Source organism: Arvicola amphibius, chromosome X, assembly GCF_903992535.2.
Source record: "Arvicola amphibius chromosome X, mArvAmp1.2, whole genome shotgun sequence".
Taxonomy (NCBI): Eukaryota; Metazoa; Chordata; class Mammalia; order Rodentia; family Cricetidae; genus Arvicola; species Arvicola amphibius.
Genome location: NC_052065.1, coordinates 21,918,431 through 21,939,067, shown reverse-complemented (window position 1 = coordinate 21,939,067; position 20,637 = coordinate 21,918,431). Strand labels below are relative to the sequence as shown.

The following is a 20,637-nucleotide window of genomic DNA, read 5'->3' as shown; positions in this document are numbered from 1 at the left end:
ACACACACACTTTTTTTAAGAGACAAAAACTGAGTGTTCATCCTGCTTAACCAAGTTAAAAAATGAGGGTAAACATAAAATGCCAGCATTGAAACATTATCATTTCACTGTCACCAACCATTTAATGAACTAAAAGAAAACTCACAACATCAAAAAAAAAAAAAAAAACTGTGAATGAACACATACCCTCCAATGCTTGTCAAAGGGAATGAACCTGAATTTATCACACCTCGGGACCTAGCTGCCAATGTGCAGGAAATAAAACACTGATCTGGGACTACAATTTGAGAATCCCTGCAACAGAGGGTTTCAAAACTGCTTTTAGCTGAAGGCAATAAATAAACTGTTCTCAACCTTGGTCAGAAGTTTCTTTTTGCAGTTAATGTAGACTAAGTGACTGAGTGGTCACCCATAAATGGGCAATATATATCAACCCTGCCCCCAAAGCTCAAGGAATAAATATTTAGGAAGAGGAGGCAGAAAGAATGTAAGAGCCAGAGGACAAGGAGGAATGCTATAAAATAATGTCTCCTGGATATGGCATAGTATTGTACTCACAAACTCACAGAAGCTGTGGTACCTGTCCGCATGAGATCAAGCCAATCAAAATTCCAACACGGATAAGAAAGGAACATCGGCGCCTACCCCTACCTGAGGGGCCTACCCCCTACCTGGTGGCTATTGGGGAAGAGAGTCATTTTTCTTTAGGAAAGTGGCTACTGGTAAGTTGCACATGCTCCAGGAGATGGCTCCACACCAATGCACATATGAACACCAATTATCAGACTCCATCATATTTTTTAAGAATAGAACTAACTATGAAGCTGGGACAGGAATTAGGAAAGTTAATGATCAAAATGAACTGTATACACATGTGAAATTCTCAAAGAATGTATTTATTTTAGCTGAAGATGATACTAAACAAGACTAAAGAGTGAAGTATTTCACTCAATCTGAGAAAGCAGTCTAGAAATAACACTCTGCCCTTACAGATATATACTAATGCTCTTATTATTAGCACCATCACTTGGAAATCCACAAATGCACAACCTATTCCACCTCAAATTATAAAATCAGAAATTGGGGTTAGGACACAGCAATTTATTTTAAAGTTTCGAAGCCACTATTTTGTCTTTTTTTCTGGGGGGGGGGAGTTCATAGCCTTGGCTGTCCTGAAACTAACTCTAAAACCAGGCTATCCTCAAACTCAGAGATCCACCTGCCTGTACCTCCCAAGTACTGAGATTAAAGGTGTGCACGACCACTGGCTTCAGAGTCACTGTTTTAAGTATGATGCATGCATTAACCCAGTTCAACTTATCCAAAATCGTGATAGGTACCACTTTATAGAGGAACAACTACACTTCAGCACAAAGAGGTTAATTTATACAATATGATACAATAGGTAAGAAACAGGGTCAGAACTTGGACTGAGGGAATCTTAATGGTTATACAGAAGTCTTTCCACCAGTAAGAACTCAATTGGCAATGGAAAGAGAGCTTCCAGCAGTAGTACATATCTTAGTTCAGTTACTCACGGCTAAAGCAAGAGAATCACCTGAGCATAAGCATTCAAAGCTAATTTGAATTGGAAATTAATTACATTAGTTGGAAAAACACCAGCAAAGACCAGAATATGCCAATAAAAAATAGGCAAATTTAGCAAATAACAACCATAAAAGTTGTTTATCTTTAAAAGCTGTTCCAAATATAAGCACCCACCCAATATTCTTAATTATAAAGATTTAAAACCTGAGTTGTGCTAAAGGTGATACATAAATCCATAGCAGTTTATCTGTGATCAGCAACTTAACTTTTTAAGATTTATTTTGCCAGGTGGTGATGGCGCACACCTTTAATCCCAGCACTTGGGAGGCAGAGGCAAGTGAATCTCTGAGTTCGAGACCAGCCTGGTCTACAAGAACTAGTTCCAGGACAGGCTCCAAAAGCTACAGAGAAACCCTGTCTTGAAAAAAAAATTATTTTATGTGTATGAGTATTTGGCCTCACACTTTGTGTGTGCATGATGCACTAAAAGATCAGAAGAGAATATCAGAGCCCCTGGAACTAAAATTTCATATGGTTGTGCGCTATCATATGAGCTGAGAACCAAACCTGGCAAGAGCAACAATTGCTCTTAACTGGTAAGCTATCTCTCCAGCTCCCCAATTTTTTAATTTTAAAACATAAGTATTTAAGTCCTCCCTCTACTTTTTACTTTTAGCCCCCTTTGTTTACCACTATTTAAAAGGAAAAAAAAAACTACTTGCTTTCAGCAACTGCTTTCTTTCAACACTTAAGATATAAACAAAGTCTCTAAGTTGAAAAAAATTTTAACATATATATTGAGTTCAATCAACTGAATCAGATCTACTGTACAAATTTCCATTTGGTGGTACTTCATTTTTATTTTATGTTTATTGGTGTTTTGCCATGGGTGTCAGGTCCCCAGGTATAAAAGTTACAGATGGTTGTGAGCTACTATGTGGATGCTTGGAATTGAACCTGGGTTCTCTGGAAGAGCAGTCTTTTTAACTACTCAACCATCTCTCCAGCCCCTTGGTGGTACTTCATAAAAGCCAAACATATTTCATGAAATCATTTCTATGTCACCATTATGATTTTAAAAGACAGCTAATGAAAAACTTTTTAAGGAAACCCAAAGTTGAAAATTATCAAGTTAACACCTCAAGCAAAGTTATTTTACTCAGAGAGCCACTCCTTCATTCAAAGTATTTCTATAACCAGAAAACCAAGATGGTCAACAAGCACATCAAGTTTTACCAACTCAACCTTTATGACACATCAACTAAGAGACTTCCAGAGAATCTTAAGAGCTGAATTATCCCAGACATTATCATATATAAACATTTGGTAACCAGTCATTGAAGAAAGAGGTCTAAAAAACAATATAAGAAATCCTAAGAGCACAAACACTTGTGAACTGTCTGCCTCGTGTCTACCCATGAGATCACTGCAGAGCAAACCTAACATGGTCAGAGATACACAACAGAATTAACAACCTTATTCCATGGGAAGCAATGTGGAATGTGAAGGGCAAATATTTTCAAACAACCAAGTTTGGCATTTCAATGATACTTTGAACTGGTAGTTAAAAACACACAACAAAGGAGAATTAAAAACCCAACACTGTTTCCATTGTGAACTTCCAGTGTTAAGAAGGGAGTGATTCAAATATCGGAATGCCCACTGTGCACAATTCTGTACCAGTTATCCTAGTTTCACAAACTCGGGTTTGGGCCTAAGTAGTTTTGTTTAAATTACAGAAAGTGAAATGTAAATATTTAATCATTATATCCAACATGCTCAAAATGTTTTCTGTTGAAAGCATGAACTTGTTGGAATTCCCAAGAAATCCCTTATTTAATATTTAATCAATTTTCAAATAAGGACTTATTCCTCCAATAATGAACAAAGAGTGGAAACACCTGACCTCTGGCTGGTGATTCATAATCACATTCAAATACTTTTAAATTTTTCATTCATAAGACGTTTCCATTTTCTGCCTCTTTAACTTGTAATTCTTACTATTTTAATGACTGGCACAAGCACCCTTGTGCTCTGCCCACATTTGTGTCTAGTTAAAGGCTGGTTGGAGGCTTTAGTTTCAAATCTGATTTTCTGGTTTTGATCACAGAAAGAACATAGTACAGACCCCAGAATGGATAACACTGTAAAAGTGTAAAAAAAAAAAAAAATGAAGGGGGCAGGACGGAGGAAGCAAACAATTTACAGCAATTTATGCTGGGGGAACTTTCCAAGTGAAATAAGTACAACCCTAGGACAATTATACTATAATTGAGTGTAAAATCTGTAAGTAACAAAGTTCCCAAAAACTTTTAATATTGCAATTTCAAGAATTGTGTGTAACAGCCAACCAGTTCTTAATAGCCAAATTCTGGGTCAGAGAAACTGAGGTAACACTAAAATAAAAAGAACATTATAATAGAGCATAAAAACAACCAAACTACCTAATAAACATTGCAAATACACATGAAAAACCCCAAACACAGTATCAGGTCACTATCTAGAAAACATCAGCTTTTTCTTCCAGAAGGCCTATATTTCATAGGGATAACAGTAAGCGGGACCAGGAGTGGAACTAAAATCAAACTGCCACAGAAAAAGGAACCCATGAATAGTTATTTTAGTATACCGACAAAGCCAGCAGTCTCAACGCCAGCTGGAATATAAGCGATTGCTACCATTGTTTGATTATAATAGGTTCTCTAGGGTCTTTAATAAGAATGTAATGCACATTGCTATGGGCTTTAATTCTCAAATGTGAGCATAATATGACAACACAATTTAAATAAATTGAAAAAAGAAAAAAATGAGGCATTGTCTAAAGTTTAAAATATATTTTAAGTCTACACAAACTGTTTAGTAAATAGAATTTTCTCTGGGTCCAGAGTCAAACAAACTATAAAGAAAACAAAGTATCAGGGAAATTTTAAAACTAGCCTATTTTCTACTTTTAAAACTCAATTTCTTCAATTGTGAAAATGATTCTGTGGTTATACTGTCAAGAATTTTCTCAGCTATCTATAAAATATTTACATAGATTAAAAAACATGACAAGAGGGGTCTATTTCAAAGTAATTCCATGGGAAGGGCGATGCCAAAGGGTAAAACTAGAAAGGCTGAAAGTTGACAAATGTTAAAAGTACCTGGGGGAGGGAATGCCATACTACTTGGTTTGCTATGTTTCAAATTTTTAATCAATTAATTTAAAAATTATGTACTGACTATATGCATTTAAACAGTTCCCTTTAATTTAATAATGATCTCCATCCACTAAAATTTAAAAAAAAAAGACATCTCATCCACAATGGAACCAAAGCAATACAACCACAAAATGGAAATCCCAACCCCATCTCCATTTCAAGACAAAATACAAATGCCACCCACAAAGATCTAAAAAAAACTAACCTAAAATCACAGCCAATCATAGTCATTCTGGTGGGAAATCCCAACACTGCTCCAACAGCTTCCTGAAACTTCCTGACCAAAATTCTGGTCTACTGGTTTGTTCCTCTGAAGCACTAAAAGCACTCAAGTCAGGCTATTGAAGGACCTACAAAAGAAAAAGGTCAGAGGAAAAAGTATGTATTAGAATTGGGAGGTTAATTATTATATCAAAATTTAAACACAATCAGATATTTCTGAAGCAACAGCCCTTTAACAGCAATTTGCATTTTTAGGACCTGCTTTGAGCAGTAACTAAAGAACTAAGAAATCAATAGCTATACAGTGTTTCTAATGACACTTAGACAATACCCCTGAAAACTGTTCTCAACCCAAACAAAATGATAGCATATTTAACAAATGAATACTAAAGAAAATGCTGTACACATTAAAATTATTTTTCACCTTCATAAGTGCTTTTTGGCCATACTGGGAGACAAACGATAAACATCCTGGGAATTCAGGTTGAACTTTGTCACTGAATCTTAGACAAAGTTTCTATTTGGTAGTGCCACTCCTTCCTCTCTTCTCAGAGATCTACCTAGAATAAATTAAACCTTTTAGGTCATGCCTAGATCATCATCCCCAGATTTATTTATTATAACGCTGCAGGACGAGAGTCAAACAGAGTTAACTGGTAATTATTGCTTAACCCATTGTAAAAGGCACCAGGACAAGAATCTCAAAGTGACCTGTCTTCCAATGAAAGAGGAAATTCATTTAGAGTACCTCCAACTCAAACAAACCCTGAAGCTCAAAACTGAAATCCACATATAGTTAATTATCAGATGGGTTACCCACTGTAAAATTTCAGTGGTAGTGTACTTCTTGCCACCATATTCCTACTTCAACCCCATCACCCAACCAACACAGTTAAAAAAAACCATTCTACTATTAATCTAATAAAAACATTAACAGTAAGGAAAACTAATTGCAAGTCAAATATGTTAGAAAATATAAAATGGCAAAAGCACAACAGAAGGTAGTTATTAAAGAGCCAGCTGTCATTGCCTTTTGGGGGAAAATACTGGTATCAACCTTCCTAATGTCTTGCATATAGGTATTAATTATCATGCTTAAAAAGACGCCTCCATACTGACCTCAGGAGCTTAATGAGGTAGAAGAAATACAAAAAAACTCCCTAAGAGAAGTTCTCTTTAACACTGCAAAACAGCATGGCATGAAACTTGACTAACTTTTGTGGGGTGAAGGACAGGACAGATTGTCTTTGAAGGAGTGACAGAAATGAGCAGGCAAGGGATGAGGCACTCCCTTCCAAAAGGTAGTACACCTGGGTGTGGTTCATGACAGAAACATAGCTGGTGGTCATTCCAAGAGAATGATTTTGCACTAGTAGAAACTTGAAAAAGTGGGAACACATTCAAATATCATGAGCCATTGGTCATACAAAGTGGTTCCATGGGGAGAAAAAAAATACAAAGCAGATACAAGTTGATAGGTATTATTTCTAAACATAAAAAAAATTAACAGCTGAACAAATAACAAATGAAAAAAATCTTACTCTTTCCCAGGCTATAAAGGCAGCATATAACATAAAAACAACTACCAATATAGTCTCACACTAAAAAGGCACCCCAATTTATTTCCATATGAGCCAGGCACTTTACAAATTTTCTGGGTAATTCTTGCAACAACCCTTTAAGGTAAGTGTTACTATTGTCATTATATAGACGAACAGAAATCTGAAAAGACCAAGGTCATGAGTTCAATGTGAACTGGAAGCAAACGCTATTTTCTACACCAGACTGCTTCCCATGAATGGGGAATGTTGGCATCTCCTCAATCTATGCAACACTGATACTAAAAGAAGTAATTCAAATCATGTTTTCTACAAAGGAAACACATGATAGGGAATTAATTGTTTATAATAGAGATGATGTGAAGGGAAAGGAAGTAAATTTAAAAGAAGCATGACTGTTTAAGGTGTAAACACGTGATGGAAAGAAAATGCATTGGAGGTATGATACCTCACTAGGGGATTCTGTTCCTGGGGGTGGGAGGAAGAGTGGTTGTGAGAAGTTTAAGGCGGAAGCAATGAGAAGTACTTAAATGGTGGCTAGCAGTAATCCAGAAAAAAAGCCACAATCCAACAGATTACAGAAGAGGGAAAGGGGGCGGGTCCCAGAGTTTGTAAAGTAGAAGGGGTTGGGAGGAATGGCAAAGTTTGATGGAGTGGGGGAGCGAATGAGAAGGCCACTAAGACTACAATTATCCAACCACTGACCCGCTTATTGTTCTGCCCAGGAATGGTCTCAAAACATTCAAAGTGGAAGAAATCAGTACCCTGTCCCCGCGTCAAGGATAAACAAGCCAAAGGGCCTAAGAAAATGGAAGGTTTCTATGGCTCCATACACAAAGACGGAGTAAATGCAGGGAACCAGACAGGCTCTATTAATGTCTGCGCCAAAAGCACCATGGAAGGAGATGGGGTAGACTAGATGATTCAGGCGAGGCTCTAAATTAGGATTGGGGAGGAGTGGTAGGGAAAAATTTTACACCCCCTCCCCTTAATAATGCATCCGAATATCTACAAAGCTTAGAGATTTAACAGGGAGACAGAATTTGGGGAGGGGAAGGAATACACTAGTCAGTCAACAGATTGACCCTTCAACCTTAATTCAAAAGCCGTGGGAGCTGGGGAAGCGGAGCCCACCTCAACTCAGGAAAAACTAGGGGTTTCATAAGGGTCGTCGCAAGGGCTGCGAAGAAGCAAGCACGCAAAAATGATGCAGAGCAGTCCTCGGTGCGTCCCTTCTCTCACCTTTTCATCTAATCCCCAGCCCACTACCCAATGAACTACCGACTCCCTCCCACACTTTCCAACCCGCCCACTGCGACGACGAAAACGGAGGCGGAGAGCGATTGGTGGGGCAAAGGCAGGCCCACACGCGGCTAAGGCCGGTGGAAATGGTGTCGCCTTAGCCCGTAAGAAACAGGGTGGTCTTCATCTCAGGCAAGATTTACCGGCACCGCGACGTTTCGCCATTCGTCATTTCCTTAATGGCTGGCACCTGCGAAGCGTCACAAACGCGGATAGCTAACCCCTTAGTACCATGTACTAGCAAGACAGACATCAGCCTCCGCCGCCATCTTAACAGGCGGACCGACCCTAGTCATTGCCCCCCCACCCCCAAGGTATCTCCGCCACCGCCGGCGAATCCCACGAGGACGTAACCCTGGTCCCGCGAGAACTCACCGGCTAAGAACAGCACCATCAGAAAACGCTGCTCGCGCCTCCGCAGCTCCTGCACTCAGCAGCCACCCTCGGCCGCCTCCGCGTGATCCCAGGAGAACCTCCACCGGACCGGGGAAAACTGAACCCAGCCCGTCCCAAGCCTCTCCTTACAACCAAGCCGAAATCGCTACAGCTCCGCTCTCACCCCACGCGAAGCAAAAAGCAAATGACGCACAACCTCACGGAGCACTAAGGGGCGGAGCCAATATGCCGCCGCCGGCTCCCGCATGCGCTGTGGGAACTATCGCGATATTACGTTCAGAATCGGCGAGACCTTCGTAATTCACTGCAGAATGCCGCCCGCGCCTCGCCTTTAGGTAACGAGATATCGCGAGAGTGGGTACAGGCTCCTAAAAAGGAGAAAGGCGGGGCTTCGTGAAAATGACTGGGAGATTTTCGGGGAAAGGGAGGAAGCTCTCGTCCTTTAGGGATCTCGCTTACCACGAGGTTTCCGACCCACTGCGGAGCTCGCTACCAAACCTCGCGATGACACAGCTCAGCGCCAAATCTCGGCCATGTCTTGAAAACTGCCCCCGCCCCCGATTTAGGTGTCTAGAGCCTGCCTAGTGCTTGAGGAAAATTTAAAAAGTCAACCTGTTTATTCTCACGCTTCCAGCAGGACTGTACCAATTAGCTCCATTCTGGAAGCGAAGAAATGGGTCCCCATTGTTACCTGCCTCGAGAAATAACGTGCTATCCTTACTAACACAGAAAAGATGTTCCATATCACAATAAACACACAAATGCAAATGGAAACAATGACACAACAGTTTTTGCTCATCGGGAGAAAAAATTTAAAAGACCTCTAATATTATATTTCTTCCGTCGCCGCACTGCAGGCTAACCTGAATCCATCTTAATCTAAGTAAAGGTTCTTATTATTAGTTCTACCTCCAAAGTCACCAGCTTTAACTACCGGAGCTTTACCTTAGCATAACCAAAAAGACCCAATAAAGTGGTTTTCTCCAAACAAAGGAGTCTGCCCTCAAAAGCAAATTCAAGCTTGGGGTGGGGAAGTAGGTGTGTGAAGATTTTAATATGGCAGTTTTTCCATGTCTAACCAACAATGTTTCTCCAATAAATCTTGGGATCCAGTCTGGCCCGTTTGTGGGCTTTTCCATTCTAATGCATTGTTCTGTCTATTCTAATTTAAACATGCTACCTTCAGAGTACAGTTTAATAGTACAAGTATCCCCCATCTTTAGTTATTTTTAAAAACATTTTCTCAATTATTCTTAGCCATCCTCCCATCACGAACTTTAGGATTGTTAAGTTCCAAAAACTTAGTCTATTTATTGGAATTGCATCAATTGCAAAAATCAATATAGAAAAATGGACATCACTACAAAATTGAGCCTTCCTATTCAGAAGCATAATATTCTCCATTTATGCAAACGCTCTTCTTCTATTGTAGTCCTCAAAGTTTTACAGTTTACTTCCAGATATTTTTATTTTTCTTGGTATTTAGAGTGGGACTTTTTAGTATTTCAAAATGTTCATTGCTTATATACTGGAAGTCTTCATATTTGACTATTCACTTTTACAATTAGAAAAATAAAAATATCCTCAAATATAGTAATAATCAGTAAAATGCAAATGAAAGCAACGACATGTGATTTTTACTCTAACTGGAAAAATATAAAGATCAGTAACAATTTATGTTGGCAAAACTATGGAAAAATAAGCAATCTCGCACTACATTGGGTAGTGTAAATTATTATGGCCTTTGGGTAAGGGAATTTAGACAAATCTATCAAAATTCAAAATGCATACTTTTTGATCCAGTAATTACTCCTCAAAGAATTTCTCCTACAGGAATACCCTCATACATGTGCAAGAAACATACACAAACCCATTCATTACTGCATTACTTGCTATAGCCCCCTCTCCCCCAAAGAAAACAAGCTGGTGTACAACAATCAGGATATGGTTAAATAAACTATAGTCCAGGCATGCAATGCAACGATATAAAAATGGGACAAATTCGGATTCCCTGATAAGAGAACTGTAAGACACATTGTTTTAAAAAAATTAAAGCAATGTGACAAAATGAATGTGTGTCCAGCACCATACATATACATACACATCATGACGCGCGCGCGCGCGTTCTTAGTACTAACCATGAAGCCTCCCTGCTCGCCCCTCACCTTCCTTTTCCTCTGAGGCCGCCTTCCTCCAAGCCTTAAGAAAAAAACTGAAAACCCGGCCTTTACTCCCTCTCTAGGGCCACTTGATCTAGACTAATGCCGGTACCTTGCATCCCCGCTGCTGGCCGCTCTCTCGCGCACAGTTCGCTGCTTCCCCACTGTCCTGCTGTCCCCAGAGATGCAGCTAGCTCTCTGCTGGAGGCCGCTGAGGACTGAGGGGGGGGGGGGGAGAAGGAGGGGTTCGGGGAAGGTTGCTGCTGTCGCCTGGCCCCTTTAGCAGTCCTTCCCGAAGGCTCCCTAAGGCCGCCACCTCCAAGACTCGGAGCCGGGGCCCGTGGGAACTGCCCCCTACCTCGAGGAGTCTAAGATGGCCCGTCCCCCAGGCCCGGGAAGCTGGGAGGGGGGGTACGACGCTCACCTCAGCCGCAGTGGCTCGGCGCGGCCTGCAACTGCGTGCGGGGTCTGCGGCCAGCAGCAATACTGTTCCCCCACAGCACTCTCCTTCGCCCTCTGTTTAAAAAGCCTCCCCCCTGCGGCTCAGCTCACACTGGATTTAAGGCTCCACCTACCACGCGATTAGCTCCGCCTCTGTCCCTTGAGAGGGCTCTCCTGATCCCTTGGTGGTGTATTCTGGTCACCTTGCAGGGAGCTACTCATGGCCCAGTAAAGGCAACTATAGTTAGGATCACTAATGAACTGGGATTTGATTCTTGTACAATGGAAATTCATGAAGGGGATAAAACTTGGTTTACATTTTAAAAATTAAGGGATGGGGAAGGATGGGTAAGAGGGCAAGATGGGAAACGTTGTGGGGGACCAGAGAAAGGGAAGAAGAGAACTACAGTGCAAATCCACAAAACACTTTAGGCACAGCGATCCCTCAAACATTTCTCCTTTATACTATGTGAGGTGGCACTGTGGCTGGAGTACTCTGTAGAGGATCTACACTTGTAAAAATGACCTGGAAGGAGATGATCCTATTAACCTCTAGTCTCTGGGATATAGCATGAAATTGGAAAGCGAAGGGATTTGGGGGGAGCATTGATTTGCAACTTAGAATGTTTCAATAAGGTTCGAATTTTAACAAATGTATCAATTTGATGTTTAGAACAAAAGTGAGCCAGGTGGTGATAGCCCGTGTCTTTAATCCCAGCACTCAGGAGGCAGAGACAGGTGAATCCTGAGTTCAAAGCCAGACTGGTCTACAGTGTAAGTTCTAGGATGGCCAGGGCTACACGGAGAAACACTGCCTTGAAAAAAAAAAAGAAAAAGAAAAGGCACTAGTGGAAGAACCCTTGAGACATTAATTCCGACATTGCAGAACAGTGGGCCATGGCTTGAATTGGGAATCTGCTGAAGAAAACCATTACCTCTGTCCATGTGTATAGTTACACAGTAAGTTTCCTGTACAACCTAAGATGCACAGAGAGCCCTCTTAGGTTGTCTTGTTGTATGTTCCTAACAAAGATGTATTTAGTAAGTGAGTGTTACTCCATTATAAGGCGAATTATTTAACCAATACCCTATGTTAAGTCTTAATTATTATTAAAAACAAAAAGCAGACTATGCAAAGGACTAGCCAGGTTCTATACCATTCATCCATCACCTTGGCCTCAAAAAGGGCTGCAAGATAATCAAGAAAATCACAGCAATTATGAGCAGTAACTGATCAGAGAGATGTATAGCTTTGCTGGATAAAACAGCACACAATGGACAGACTTGAAATCTCCAAGGACAAAAGGGGCCATAAATTCACCAAGGACAGTGTGGGGATAAATTTATGCCAAAAGAAAGAGATGCTGAGCACAATCTTTCTTGCATTGAAGAAAGCCACTGCCAAAAACTGAGCCCCCACTGCCTTTGCATATTTAAAAAAAAACCTAAAAATACTTACAGAAAAGAGAAAGGGGGAATAGAACTACTAATTGGAACTTCACTATAACTAAATGTGTATTTCTATGACTTTTCTAATGGTGATGTTTGTTGAAAAGGAGTAGCTAGACTCAGAAAGTTACTCCTTCCCAAAACAGAAAACCTCTCCAGAATAGTTTCAACATGCAGCCTCACCTGAAATTTAAGAAAATTCCAGTTTGTTTAGAATATTTCTATGCCCTCACCCACCCATTTAATAAGCACCTTCATTGTAGGATCTGGTCTCTTACAGCATCTGCTTCAACTCTAATAACCAACAGTGCCCATTCTTATTCTAACCCCTGCCTTTCTACTGTTAGTTTCCTAACCCCCAAATCCAATTCCACACCTCTGATTCTAAAATCCCCTATGTGCAATTAGTTCACATTTAAGTCTGCAGCTAGTTCTTTTGCTACCTCCATTCCCTCCAATATTAATTTCAACAAGTACCATCCCCCACATACATTTTGACTTTTCTTATTGTAGAAATATTAACAGTATATACAAAAGCACGAAGAAAACAGTAAAAATTGGACTCATGGAGCTGGGGAGATGGATTTGTGGTTAAGAGCACTGGCTGTTCTTCCAGAGACATGGGGCTCAATTTCCAGCACCCACATGGCAACTTACAACTGTCTATAATTCCAGTTCCAGGAGACCCAACACCCTAATGCAGATATACATGCTGGCAAAACACCAATGCACATAAAAATTAAAAGAAATAAACAAAAAATGAAAAAGAAATGTAAAAGGAGAGGAGGGAAGGACTGGGTATATAGACGGCTGGAAAAATGTTTGCCTTGAATGCGTGAAGCCCTGAATTTGAGCCCCAGCACAGGAAAACAGAAAGAAAGAAGGAGAGAGAGAATAACTAAATTTGCAAATAAAGTAAAATAAAATAAATTGAACTCACGACCCAGAGAGGACATTGTTTTTATTTTATGCTCACTTAACATTTTTCTACATATTACATCTAATATATATAGTTCTAAAGAAAACTATAATACAGTAAATTATTAATGACTTAGTGAATACTTGTCATAATATTGAATATTTGTCTATAAGATTTCTAGATTTTTTCTGCCTTCCACAGAAGTGCCTTTATTTATTTACAGAACCTAGGAAATGATAACCTATATATTAAAAAAAGGAAATTCCAAAATCTTCTATCAGCATCTGAGAAGTGGTGAAAAGGTCTTTCATTTCCAATAGCAGCCACCTTCAGGATGAGTCGCCATAAGCATCTCCATCAGCTGCCAGCCATTCAGGCCCAAACAACTTGTATTGTGTCTTCTGAAATCTTGATTGGCTTCTGCATTCTCAGTAGACCTCTGTCCCTCTGGGTCGGCTCCTTGTCTTATAGAATCCCATAACTGTCAAGAACTTCCTTAAGGGAGAGGACATACGGATAGGGCAGGAGAAGGAGACCTTGTTCCATTTGCAGTCTAAAATCTTACTGGGGTCCACAATCATTGATAGTGCAGAATATTAGGTTCTCAAGCCTGAAGGGACTGAGACACCCACACCCCCATCTCTTCTATCAGACAGAACTTCAGCTTATCACTATTGATGATATGGTAGCCTTAGCGTTCCAAGTAATGCTTGTTATTGTTCATCATTGGCACACCATCTTGAGGAATGGCACACCAATCCAGTGGATCTTGCCAAACAGCTTGCTCGTTACTTCTTTGCTGCAGATACTCTCGAGAGAGAGTAGGTTGTTTATTATTCCACTTGACCCTGTGGTTGTAATCCTCCTTGTACTATTGGACATCCTCATTGGTGAGATGGGAGAATATGTCCAGCATCGTAATGCTCTGAATGTATTGCACTGGAAAACCACCAAAATCCAGCTGATACAACATAGCCACCTGTATGTGGACACCAAAAGCTCACCAGTGAGTAAGTGATGCATAGCGATGCATAGTGAGATCAAGTGTCTTTCATGTCATGAACTGAGATATAAACAAGGAGACCTTGCTGTCCTGGCAACACCTTTTTTTTTAAATTAACTTTATTTATATTTTACATCCCAGCCTCAGTTTCCCCTCCCTCTTCTCCTTCCATTCCTTCCCATACTTCCCCACTACTCCTGTATCAACTTAAGTTTCTTCTTCTTTTATTTCTTTATTTCTTAATTTTACATCCTGGCTGAAGTTTTCCCTCCCTCCTTTCCTCCTAGTCCCCCCACACACAACACACACTCTCTGTTCTCACCCGACAATCCATTCCTCCTCTGTTTCTGTTCAGGAAAGGGCAGGTTTCCCACGGATATCAACAAAACATGGCATATCAAGATGCAGTAAGACTAAGCACCTCCCCATGTATTAAGGGTGGGTAAAGTGACCCAGTATGAGGAATGGAGTCCCAAAAGCTAGTAAAAGAGTCAGGGACAGCCCCTGTTTCCACTGTTAGGAGTCCTGTAAGAGGACCAAGCTACAGACCTATAACATATATGAAGAGTACCTAGGCCAGTCCCATGCAGGCTCCCTGGCTGTGGGTTCAGTCTCTGTGAGCCCCTTTACCCCAGGATAGCTGATTCTGTGGGTTTTCTTGTGGTGTCCTTGACCCCTCTGGCTCCAACAATCCTTTCTCCCCCTCTTCTGCAGGATTCCCCATGCTCAGCCTAATGTTTGGCTGTGGGCCTGCATCTGTTTGCATCAGTTGCTGGATGAAGCCTCTCTGATGGCAACTGGGCTATGCACCAATCTGTGAGTATAGCAGAATATCGTTAGGCATCATCATTACATTGACATTTTTCCCCAGTCATGTTTGGTTCTACCCTAGATCTCTGGGCTATCCAGCATACCAGCACCTCCTTTTAATCTCTGAGAGCTTGGTGCTGGAAGATTACTGTTTCTCAGGCTTTGTTGCAAATATTTATGGCGGAATATTCTCTCCCACAAGTCAGCTCTGTCCCACCAGTTGGATCCCAAATAACCACACAGAGACTTAATAATAAGTTAAGTCTCTGTGTAGTTATTTATAAATGCTCAGCCAATAGCTTAGGCTTATTAATAACTAACTCTTACAACTTAAATTAACCCATATTTCTTATCTATGTTCTACCACATGGCTTGGTACATTTTCTCAGCACGGCATGTTCATCTTGCTTCTCCCCATGTCTCAAGATTCTCCATGTCTCAAGATTCTGCCCTTCCTTATCCCCCAGCAAGCTCTCTCCCTGTTCACAAGTACCATCTAACTTTTTCCTGCCTAGCTATTGGTCTTTAATTTAGCTCTTTATTAAACCAATGAGAGCACCACATCATGACAGTGTACCAAAAGAATATTCCACAACATCGTGGTCCAGACATTGAATGGGCTCTTCCCGAATTCATCCATAAATAGACTGCAGTTGGGGGTAGCATACAGGTGACTGAGAAAAATCCAAATACAGCTATTATTCATTCCTGTGGTTCCCTTCCAGAGGATTCCCTTCTTGTTCAAGTCTCTTGTATCTCTAAATACTATTCAGCACCAAATCCTTCCAGTTTGGTTCATGGTGGTTAGAGAAAAACTTGACTGCTTAATCGTTGGAGATCCAGTAGAGAGTTTTGATACTGAACAATTTTTGCTTGGTTTTCTCACACATTCAATAAAAGTTAAAAAATTTCCAATCCTTGTTTTCTGTTGCTTAGACCTACCTATCCTCTCACCTCAAAGTTTTTGATCAGTAGCGATTTCTCAATGTCAATGACCCATTTCCCTCTTCCTGCCAGGAGTCACTGGTTTTCCAGGGTGACTACAATCCCAGGTTCCTCTCAGATTTCACCTATTCTAGCCCCTAAATTCCACTGTAGGTCAGATTGTTATGCTATCACTTCCTCCTGTGAGCTCACAGATGCTGGTAGTTGTGTTGGAAGCCTTGTTCCCAGCACATCACCAGACGCTGCTTCAGTAGTGGAGCTCTCTCGGTAAACCAGCTCACTCTCCAGCCTGTAACACTTTTGTTTGTTTGTTTGCTTGCTTGCTTGCTTGCTTGCTTGCTTGCTTGCTTGCTTGCTTGCTTGCTTGTTTTAGAGACTGGGTTTCTCTGTAGCTTTGGAATCTGTCCTGGAACTCGCTCTGTAGACCAGGTCAGCAACAAACTCACAGAGATCCACCTGCCTCTGCCTCCCGATTGTTAGGATTAAAGGTATGCACCACCACCACCCAGCTTCCTGTCTATAACATTTTTATGGCAACATGAAACATTTTTTCCTTCAGTGTGTTTTTAATCTAGGGTTTTTTCTTTTATTTTTGGTTTTTCAAGGCAAGGTTTTTCCTTATGTAACAGCTTTGGCTGTCCTGGAAATAGCTCTATAGCCTAGAGTGGCCTCGAACTCACAGACATGCACCTGCCTCTGCTTCCTACGTGCTGGAATTAAAGGTGTGTGCCACCACTGCCGGGTTTCTTTTCCTTCTTTCTTTTTTTTTTTTTTGGCAAAAACACTTTTCTAAATACAAGTGAATTCATTATTCTAAAATTCTCTCTCCAGATGTCATGCTTAATCTCGATTGTCAGCTTGATTGAATTGAGAAGCACCTAGAAAATGAGGAAAGCTTACATCTGTGTGAGTCTGGGAGCATGTTTCCAGGGAGAATTAACTAGAGACAGGGAGGCTCATGATGGCAGAGAAGGCTATAAATGAGAGAGGTGGGATGGGAGAGAGGAAAAAGGGGAAGGAAGAGGGAGAGAGAGAGAGAGAGAGAGAGAGAGAGAGAGAGAGAGAGAGAGAGACTGTTCTAGAGTGCTTTTTCATTTGTCCATCCATGCGCCAAGCCTAGAGAATAAAGCAATGCAATTTCAGGACAGGTCTTTCCCATTAGTTTAATCCCTTCTGGCAGATCCCTCGCAGATACCACAAGAAATGTACTTTATTAATTTCCTAGGCACTTCTCAGTCTAAAAAAAGGTAAAAATGAGAAGTATCACAAGCCCAGCCCTGTTCGATGTGAAACACAAACACATCTCTTGAAATATAAATTCCACCCCTAAACCCCTACAAAGGAACACGTTCCTTTTATAATGAAAGTGCCTTTGGTTCTTCTCCAAGAGTTCCTATATAGTCTTAACAATCTTAATATTGTTCAAAAATTCAAGTTCAAAGTTTCTTCTGAGACTCAAGGCAAATTCTTAGCTATCAAACACAATAAAATTTTTAAAAAACCTATAAATTACAAATTTCAAGAAACAATGTACATAATATACATTTCCAATCCAAAGTGGGAGGAGATTGAGATGCAACCAAAGCAAGACTGAATGCCAATAAGGAAAACATTAAATCCTACAGATGCATGTTTGGTATCTGGGGTCATGATACAAAGCTCCAACTAGGCTGGGCGGTGGTGGTACACGCCTTTAATCCCAGCACTCAGGGGGCAGAAGCAGGTGAATCCCTGTGAGTTCGAGGCCAGCCTAGTCTATACGAGCTAGTTCCAGAACAGCTAGGACTGTTACCCAGGGAAACCCTGTCTTGAGAAAAAAAAGGAGGCCGGGCGGCGGTGGCGCACGCCTTTAATCCCAGCACTCGGGAGGCAGAGGCAGGCGGATCTCTGTGAGTTCGAGACCAGCCTGGTCTACAAGAGCTAGTTCCAGGACAGGCTCCAAAGCTACAGAGAAACCCTGTCTCGAAAAACCAAAAAAACAAAAAAAAAAAAAAAAAAAAAAAAAAAAAAAAGGAGGAGGAGGAGGGGAGGGAGAAGGAGGAGGAGGAGGAGGAGGAGGAAGAAGAAGAAGAAGAAGAAGAAGAAGAAGAAGAAGAAGAAGAAGAAGAAGAAGAAGAAGAAGAAGAAGAGAAAAAGAAAAAGTTCCAACTAGCCAAGCAGTGGTGTCACATGCCTTTAATCCCAGCACTCCAGAAGCAGAGGCAGGTGGATGTCTGTGCATCTGAGGCCAGCTCTGGTTTACAGAGCTAGTTCCAGGACAGCCAGGGCCAGCCAGGGCTGTTACACAGAGAAACCCTGTCTTGAAAAACAAAAACAAGCTCCAGCAAGCTTTGGCAGCCTTGCACCTACACCTTGCCATTTGCAGCCAATATGGCTGTACTCTTGGATTGGTTTTGCTCCCTGCTTGCAGCTTTCCTTAGTACAAAGACTACAAACTTGGCATCTTGAAGTTCCTGGGGTCTTCATTCTCTGTTGGCTTCACTCTCCGCTTCCCACATAGTTCTCTCAGGGGCTGCCTGCAAAGATCCTGACCCTGCCACACATTGCTTGGCCTCCCAGGCCTTCTGGGTGGAGAATATGAATGGATACCTCTATGACCCTGTAACTTCTGCACTTTAGATACTTGCAAAAACAGCACCACATGGTTGATGCCAAGTTCTGCCACTGGCTGAGCAATAGCTGGGTCCCTTTGGACCATGGACACAATGCCATCTGACTACCTTCGTGGATTAACCCAGAGAAAAACACACACAGGCAACTCTATATACACAGAGCCCTAGTGATTTCTTCTCCAAGCAAAATCTTTCAAATGGGTTAAAACATTTACATTCTTGATCCTGCAATAGGTGAGGTCTGGCCAATTTCTAATAAACCATTAAGGCATCTTTGCAATTTCTCAGTGCAGACTACTTACTTTGCTTCTTTCAGTTTGGGACTTGATTTTGGCCCTTGATTCAGGGTCTCACTTGAACTTCAGGCTTCACTTGAACTCATAATCCCCTTGCCTCAGCCTTCTGAGGGCTGAGATTGTAAGTGTGTATTACCACATTCAGTTTCTGGCTTCTTTTTAAATGTCTGGATCCCTTCAGTTGTCACTTTCTAGGATAAACTTCACCTGCGCTTCTTTTCTGAGACAGCTGCAAAAAATTAAAGCCATTCTTTTCTTGTTTTGTGCATGATCCTCACTATAAACTTGGCTAAAAACAGGCTTAGTGTTTCTATGGAACTTCTGAATGTATGAATGAGTGGGTCTTTGATTCTTGTGCCTTCTCTTGGGCGCTTTTCCTTCTGTTGGTGGGTCTTGTCCAACTGTGATGTGATAGTTTTTGTTTGATCTTATTATAATTTATTTGGTTTTGTTTTATTATCTCTTAGAAGTATGTGTTTTCCAACTATTTTGTTTGTATACAATTTTTAATCAATATCTCTGTTCTATATGCTCACAGCGAGATATCCTTGGTAGATATTAGCCTTTAGCAGTAACTCATTAAATGTTTAAAAAGGTTTTTTCTTTTTAAATATTTATACTGTAACTTTTGATATATGTATATCTATTCCTTCACTGATTATAGAATACCAAATAAAACTATGAATTATTCAAATAGATTTAACAACTGTTAATAGTATATTATATGTTTTTCCAGATCTTTCTCTACCTACACACTCTCACACACATATATATTATAGTATTTTTAAGTCAAAGGGGGGGAGATAATGCTGTATGTGTGTGTATATGACTCACACATATATTGATTTCTTATACCCTTTAATTTTTTTTACAGTGTAGAGGAATATAACCTCTAACACATGCTCTATATAAGTATTTTACATCTGAATTACATCTCTGTCTCTAGATGATTTTTCAAGCATAATGGAACAGTCTCTGGCATAAAGTACTCAGTAGTTTTGTAATATTTAATACTTAAATTTTTGATATTTTTTCACAGCACATGATGAATCTCTATAAAATGACTTTTTTCTCAGTGTTTGAATCAAACTCAAGAATTTATGCATGAGCCTGGCGATGGTGGCGCACGCCTTTAATCCCAGCACTCAGGAGGCAGAGGCAGGCAGATCTCTGTGAATTCGAGACCAGCCTGGTCTACAGAGCTAGTTCCAGGACAGGCTCCAAAGCCACAGAGAAACCCTGTCTCGAAAAACCAAAAAAAAAAAAGAATTTATGCATGATAGGCAAGCATTTTCTCAGTGAGTTATACCCCTAGTCTTCTAAGGATATTTTAATCACTTTGTTATAAAGTGTCACCTAAGAACCTTGACAATTCTACAGGTGATCTATTACAACTTTGCTTATCACCTACTGTCAGGTTTTATTCAAATTTGGCAGTTAAAAAAAGAGAAGAGAGGAGCAAAGAGAAAAATTATCCTTATTTGCAAATTGTGTTTACATGGGAAATCTCAAATATCACACACACAGACACACACACACACACACACACACACACACACACACACACACACACCTCTAACAAATTTGGAAAGGTTGGAGAATATAATAGCAACACACAGAAACCAAATTTCTCTATACTCAGAATTTTTTTGCTGTGTTTTGTTTTGTTTTGTTTTTAAGACAGGGTCTCACTATATACCTCTGGTTGTCCCAGAACTCACTCTGTAGACCAAGCTGGCCTCGAGCTCACCAAGATTGTTCTGCCTCTGCCTCCTA

The 20,637-nt window shown here is 40.6% G+C and overlaps 1 protein-coding gene across 1 annotated transcript in view; it reads right to left on the bottom strand.

Moving 5' to 3' along the window:
- Nucleotides 1-10,934, bottom strand: part of Huwe1 (HECT, UBA and WWE domain containing E3 ubiquitin protein ligase 1) — a 139,342-nt gene extending 128,408 nt beyond the window's left edge. Inside the window, 2 exon segments of the mRNA XM_038317423.2 lie at nucleotides 4,954-5,098; nucleotides 10,811-10,934. The gene's annotated coding sequence lies outside the window, so the exon portion shown is untranslated.
- Between the last annotated feature and the right edge of the window lie 9,703 nt (nucleotides 10,935-20,637).